At 40.1% G+C, this 6,531-nt stretch overlaps 1 non-coding gene and 6 pseudogenes across 1 annotated transcript; all 7 read left to right on the top strand.

Annotated features, from left to right (window-relative positions):
- Positions 1 to 246: 246 nt before the first annotated feature.
- LOC144515052 (5S ribosomal RNA) lies at positions 247 to 365 on the top strand. The gene has a single exon (XR_013501685.1). It is a non-coding gene; the product is annotated as a 5S ribosomal RNA (ribosomal RNA).
- Positions 366 to 1,230: 865 nt separating this feature from the next.
- On the top strand, positions 1,231 to 1,350 carry LOC144515053 (5S ribosomal RNA; annotated as a pseudogene).
- Positions 1,351 to 2,220: 870 nt separating this feature from the next.
- On the top strand, positions 2,221 to 2,339 carry LOC144515054 (5S ribosomal RNA; annotated as a pseudogene).
- An 871-nt stretch (positions 2,340 to 3,210) lies between these two features.
- LOC144515055 (5S ribosomal RNA) lies at positions 3,211 to 3,330 on the top strand (annotated as a pseudogene).
- An 871-nt stretch (positions 3,331 to 4,201) lies between these two features.
- Positions 4,202 to 4,319, top strand: LOC144515056 (5S ribosomal RNA; annotated as a pseudogene).
- An 868-nt stretch (positions 4,320 to 5,187) lies between these two features.
- LOC144515058 (5S ribosomal RNA) lies at positions 5,188 to 5,305 on the top strand (annotated as a pseudogene).
- Positions 5,306 to 6,175: 870 nt separating this feature from the next.
- Positions 6,176 to 6,293, top strand: LOC144515057 (5S ribosomal RNA; annotated as a pseudogene).
- Positions 6,294 to 6,531: the final 238 nt, after the last annotated feature.

Raw genomic sequence — 6,531 nt, 5'->3', positions numbered from 1 at the left:
AATGCTTAAAAAATACAGCAGTGTTAATTACAGTACCGAAAAAAAGAGAGCAAAAAAGCAATCCAACTTGTTGGTTCGAAGATGAATGTAGTTGAACTACCAGAGAGCTACTGCAAAATGTATAGGTGCACTACTAGTGTGATTACATGTAGTTGAGTACTCCTCAACCCCAAACTGCGTCTTCAACAGTTTTGAGAACCTCTGGGGTTTCATCGTCTTTAAATAGCTTGTTTTCACTTGGTACACTCGCACGGCCATACCACCCTGAACACGCCCGATCTCGTCCGATCTCGGAAGCTAAGCAGGGTCGGGCCGGGTCAGTACTTGGATGGGAGACCGCCTGGGAATACCCGGTGCTGTGTTTTTCTTTTCCGTCAGCAGAGGGCGCTAGTAATGGTCAAATGAAGCAAAGCAAAACACTGTCTTCATTTTCTGAGCTCACTAGATGCCACTTTCTGTTCAACAAAGGGTTGAAAACACACTGAATTGCCATTCCTTTAACCCTTTTCTTTGAACAGAGATTGAGTGAGCTTAGAAAATAAAGACAGTGGTTTGCAAAGCTTCATTTCACCATCGCCAGAGGGCGCTACTCCTCCTTTGCTGGAGACAGAGCTGACAAGGAAACTTTACGGAGGATGCAACTTTTTTTTTTTGGAAGCAACATCTTTAATTAAAACTAAAATAAACAACCTCACAGTGTTCAACAATTCAAGTAGGAGTTCATGCACTTTGACCATGAATTCTTTGTTCTTGTTCTTCAAGATTGTGCCGATCTGGATAGTTTTGAAATCAAAGATATCTACATTTTGGATCATGCAAATTTACGGAAGACGACAAGTCACCAAGTCTGAGTAAAGGTAAAGTTCAAAAGAATTGAGAAATAATTACAGTAATGAAAAAATAAACATGGAAATACATACATGTAAGAATACATATAGCAACAGGCTAAATGAATGAATAAATATGGAACAAAACAAATGAAAGAATGCTTAAAAATACAGCAGTGTTAATTACAGTACCGAAAAAAAAGAGAGCAAAAAAGCAATTCAACTTGTTGGTTCGAAGATGAATGTAGTTGAACTACCAGAGAGCTACTGCAAAATGTATAGGTGCACTACTAGTGTGATTACATGTAGTTGAGTACTCTCAACCCCAAACTGCGCCTTCAACAGTTTTGAGAACCTCTGGGGTTCATCGTCTTTAAATAGCTTGTTTTCACTTGGTACACTCGCTTACGGCCATACCACTCCTGAACACGCCCTGATCTCGTCCGATCTCGAAGCTAAGCAGGGTCGGGCCGGGTCAGTACTTGATGGGAGACCGCCTGGGAATACCCGGGTGCTGTAAGCTTTTCTTTCCGTCAGCAGAGGGCGCTAGTAATGGTCAAATGAAGCAAAGCAAAACACTGTCTTCATTTTCTGAGCTCACTAGATGCCACTTTCTGTTCAACAAAGGGCTGAAAACACACTGAATTGCCATTCCTTTAACCCTTTTCTTTGAACAGAGATTGCCATCTAGTGAGCTTAGAAAATAAAGACAGTGGTTTGCAAAGCTTCATTTCACTCATCGCCAGAGGGCGCTACTCCTCCTTTGCTGGAGACAGAGCTGACAAGGAAACTGTACGGAGGATGCAACTTTTTTTTGGAAGCAACATCTTTAATTAAAACTAAAATAAACAACCTCACAGTGTTCAACATCCAAGCAGGGAGTTCATGCACTTGACCATGAATTCTTTTGTTCTTGTTCTTCAAGATTGTGCCGATCTGGATAGTTTTGAAATCAAAGATATCTACATATTGGATCATGCAAATTTACGGAAGATCTACAAGTCACTCAAGTCTGAGTAAAGGTAAAGTTCAAAAGAATTGAGAAATAATTACAGTAATGAAAAATAAACATGGAAATACATACATGTAAGAATACATATAGCAACAGGCTAAATGAATGAATAAATATGGAACAAAACAAATGAAAGAATGCTTAAAAATACAGCAGTGTTAATTACAGTACCGAAAAAAAAGAGAGCAAAAAAGCAATTCAACTTGTTGGTTCGAAGATGAATGTAGCTGAACTACCAGAGAGCTACTGCAAATGTATAGGTGCACTACTAGTGTGATTACATGTAGTTGAGTACTCTCAACCCCAAACTGCGTCTTTCAACAGTTTTGAGAACCTCTGGGGTTCATCGCCTTTAAATAGCTTGTTTTCACTTGGTACACTCGCTACGGCCATACCACACTGAACACGCCCGATCTCGGTCCGATCTCGAAGCTAAGCAGGGTCGGGCCGGGTCAGTACTTGGATGGGAGACCGCCTGGGAATACCCGGTGCTGTAAGTTTTTCTTTTCCGTCAGCAGAGGGCGTTAGTAATGGTCAAATGAAGCAAAGCAAAACACTGTCTTCATTTTCTGAGCTCACTAGATGCCACTTTCTGTTCAACAAAGGGTTGAAAACACACTGAATTGCCATTCCTTTAACCCTTTCTTTGAACAGAGATTGCCATCTAGTGAGCTTAGAAAATAAAGACAGTGGTTTGCAAAGCTTCATTTCACCATCGCCAGAGGGCGCTACTCCTCCTTTGCTGGAGACAGAGCTGACAAGGAAACTGTACGGAGGATGCAACTTTTTTTTTGGAAGCAACATCTTTAATTAAAACTAAAATAAACAACCTCACAGTGTTCAACAATTCAAGTAGGAGTTCATGCACTTTGACCATGAATTCTTTGTTCTTGTTCTTCAAGATTGTGCCGATCTGGATAGTTTTGAAATCAAAGATATCTACATTTTGGATCATGCAAATTTACGGAAGACGACAAGTCACTCAAGTCTGAGTAAAGGTAAAGTTCAAAAGAATTGAGAAATAATTACAGTAATGAAAAAATAAACATGGAAATACATACATGTAAGAATACATATAGCAACAGGCTAAATGAATGAATAAATATGGAACAAAACAAATGAAAGAATGCTTAAAAATACAGCAGTGTTAATTACAGTACCGAAAAAAAGAGAGCAAAAAAAGCAATTCAACTTGTTGGTTCGAAGATGAATGTAGTTGAACTACCAGAGAGCTACTGCAAAATGTATAGGTGCACTACTAGTGTGATTACATGTAGTTGAGTACTCCTCAACCCCAAACTGCGTCTTCAACAGTTTTGAGAACCTCTGGGGTTCATCGTCTTTAAATAGCTTGTTTTCACTTGGTACACTCGCTACGGCCATACCACTCCTGAACACGCCCGATCTCGTCCGATCTCGGAAGCTAAGCAGGGTCGGGCCGGGTCAGTACTTGGATGGGAGACCGCCTGGGAATACCCGGTGCTGTAAGTTTTTCTTTCCGTCAGCAGAGGGCGCTAGTAATGGTCAAATGAAGCAAAGCAAAACACTGTCTTCATTTTCTGAGCTCACTAGATGCCACTTTCTGTTCAACAAAGGGTTGAAAACACACTGAATTGCCATTCCTTTAACCCTTTTCTTTGAACAGAGATTGCCATCTAGTGAGCTTAGAAAATAAAGACAGTGGTTTGCAAAGCTTCATTTCACTATCGCCAGAGGGCGCTACTCCTCCTTTGCTGGAGACAGAGCTGACAAGGAAACTGTACGGAGGATGCAACTTTTTTTTTGGAAGCAACATCTTTAATTAAAACTAAAATAAACAACCTCACAGTGTTCAACAATTCAAGTAGGAGTTCATGCACTTTGACCATGAATTCTTTGTTCTTGTTCTTCAAGATTGTGCCGATCTGGATAGTTTTGAAATCAAAGATATCTACATTTTGGATCATGCAAATTTACGGAAGACGACAAGTCACTCAAGTCTGAGTAAAGGTAAAGTTCAAAAGAATTGAGAAATAATTACAGTAATGAAAAAATAAACATGGAAATACATACATGTAAGAATACATATAGCAACAGGCTAAATGAATGAATAAATATGGAACAAAACAAATGAAAGAATGCTTAAAAATACAGCAGTGTTAATTACAGTACCGAAAAAAAGAGAGCAAAAAAAGCAATTCAACTTGTTGGTTCGAAGATGAATGTAGTTGAACTACCAGAGAGCTACTGCAAAATGTATAGGTGCACTACTAGTGTGATTACATGTAGTTGAGTACTCCTCAACCCCAAACTGCGTCTTCAACAGTTTTGAGAACCTCTGGGGTTCATCGTCTTTAAATAGCTTGTTTTCACTTGGTACACTCGCTACGCCATACCACCCTGAACACGCCCGATCTCGTCCGATCTCGGAAGCTAAGCAGGGTCGGGCCGGGTCAGTACTTGGATGGGAGACCGCCTGGGAATACCCGGTGCTGTGTTTTCTTTTTCCGTCAGCAGAGGGCGCTAGTAATGGTCAAATGAAGCAGCAAAACACTGTCTTCATTTTCTGAGCTCACTAGATGCCACTTTCTGTTCAACAAAGGGTTGAAAACACACTGAATTGCCATTCCTTTAACCCTTTCTTTGAACAGAGATTGCCATCTAGTGAGCTTAGAAAATAAAGACAGTGGTTTGCAAAGCTTCATTTCACATCGCCAGAGGGCGCTACTCCTCCTTTGCTGGAGACAGAGCTGACAAGGAAACTGTACGGAGGATGCAACTTTTTTTTTGGAAGCAACATCTTTAATTAAAACTAAAATAAACAACCTCACAGTGTTCAACAATTCAAGTAGGAGTTCATGCACTTTGACCATGAATTCTTTGTTCTTGTTCTTCAAGATTGTGCCGATCTGGATAGTTTTGAAATCAAAGATATCTACATTTTGGATCATGCAAATTTACGGAAGATCTACAAGTCACTCAAGTCTGAGTAAAGGTAAAGTTCAAAAGAATTGAGAAATAATTACAGTAATGAAAAAAATAAACATGGAAATACATACATGTAAGAATACATATAGCAACAGGCTAAATGAATGAATAAATATGGAACAAAAACAAATGAAAGAATGCTTAAAAATACAGCAGTGTTAATTACAGTACCGAAAAAAGAGAGCAAAAAAGCAATTCAACTTGTTGGTTCGAAGATGAATGTAGTTGAACTACCAGAGAGCTACTGCAAAATGTATAGGTGCACTACTAGTGTGATTACATGTAGTTGAGTACTCTCAACCCCCAAACTGCGTCTTTCAACAGTTTTGAGAACCTCTGGGGTTCATCGCCTTTAAATAGCTTGTTTTCACTTGGTACACTCGCTACGGCCATACCACCCCTGAACACGCCCGATCTCGTCCGATCTCGGAAGCTACAGGGTCGGGCCGGGTCAGTACTTGGATGGGAGACCGCCTGGGAATACCCGGTGCTGTGCTTTTCTTTTTCCGTCAGCAGAGGGCGCTAGTAATGGTCAAATGAAGCAAGCAAACACTGTCTTCATTTTTCTGAGCTCACTAGATGCCACTTTCTGTTCAACAAAGGGTTGAAAACACACTGAATTGCCATTCCTTTAACCCTTTTCTTTGAACAGAGATTGCCATCTAGTGAGCTTAGAAAATAAAGACAGTGGTTTGCAAAGCTTCATTTCACCATCGCCAGAGGGCGCTACTCCTCCTTTGCTGGAGACAGAGCTGACAAGGAAACTGTAATGAGGATGCAACTTTTTTTTTGGAAGCAACATCTTTAATTAAAAACTAAAATAAACAACCTCACAGTGTTCAACAATTCAAGTAGGAGTTCATGCACTTTGACCATGAATTCTTTGTTCTTGTTCTTCAAGATTGTGCCGATCTGATAGTTTTGAAATCAAAGATATCTACATTTTGGATCATGCAAATTTACGGAAGACGACAAGTCACTCAAGTCTGAGTAAAGGTAAAAGTTCAAAAGAATTGAGAAATAATTACAGTAATGAAAAAATAAACATGGAAATACATACATGTAAGAATACATATAGCAACAGGCTAAATGAATGAATAAATATGGAACAAAACAAATGAAAGAATGCTTAAAAATACAGCAGTGTTAATTACAGTACCGAAAAAGAGAGCAAAAAAAGCAATTCAACTTGTTGGTTCGAAGATGAATGTAGTTGAACTACCAGAGAGCTACTGCAAAATGTATAGGTGCACTACTAGTGTGATTACATGTAGTTGAGTACTCCTCAACCCCAAACTGCGTCTTCAACAGTTTTGAGAACCTCTGGGGTTCATCGTCTTTAAATAGCTTGTTTTCACTTGGTACACTCGCTACGGCCATACCACCCTGAACACGCCCGATCTCGTCCGATCTCGAAGCTAAGCAGGGTCGGGCCGGGTCAGTACTTGGATGGGAGACCGCCTGGGAAATACCCGGTGCTGTAAGCTTTTCTTTTCCGTCAGCAGAGGGCGTTAGTAATGGTCAAATGAAGCAAAGCAAAACACTGTCTTCATTTTTCTGAGCTCACTAGATGCCACTTTCTGTTCAACAAAGGGTTGAAAAACACACTGAATTGCCATTCCTTTAACCCTTTCTTTGAACAGAGATTGCCATCTAGTGAGCTTAGAAAATAAAGACAGTGGTTTGCAAAGCTTCATTTCACCATCGCCAGAGGGCGCTACTCCT

This window comes from Sander vitreus, unplaced genomic scaffold (genome assembly GCF_031162955.1).
Source record: "Sander vitreus isolate 19-12246 unplaced genomic scaffold, sanVit1 ctg869_0, whole genome shotgun sequence".
Taxonomy (NCBI): Eukaryota; Metazoa; Chordata; class Actinopteri; order Perciformes; family Percidae; genus Sander; species Sander vitreus.
The sequence above is the reverse complement of the archived record's forward strand: the minus strand, read 5'-3'. Positions and strand labels throughout refer to the sequence as shown.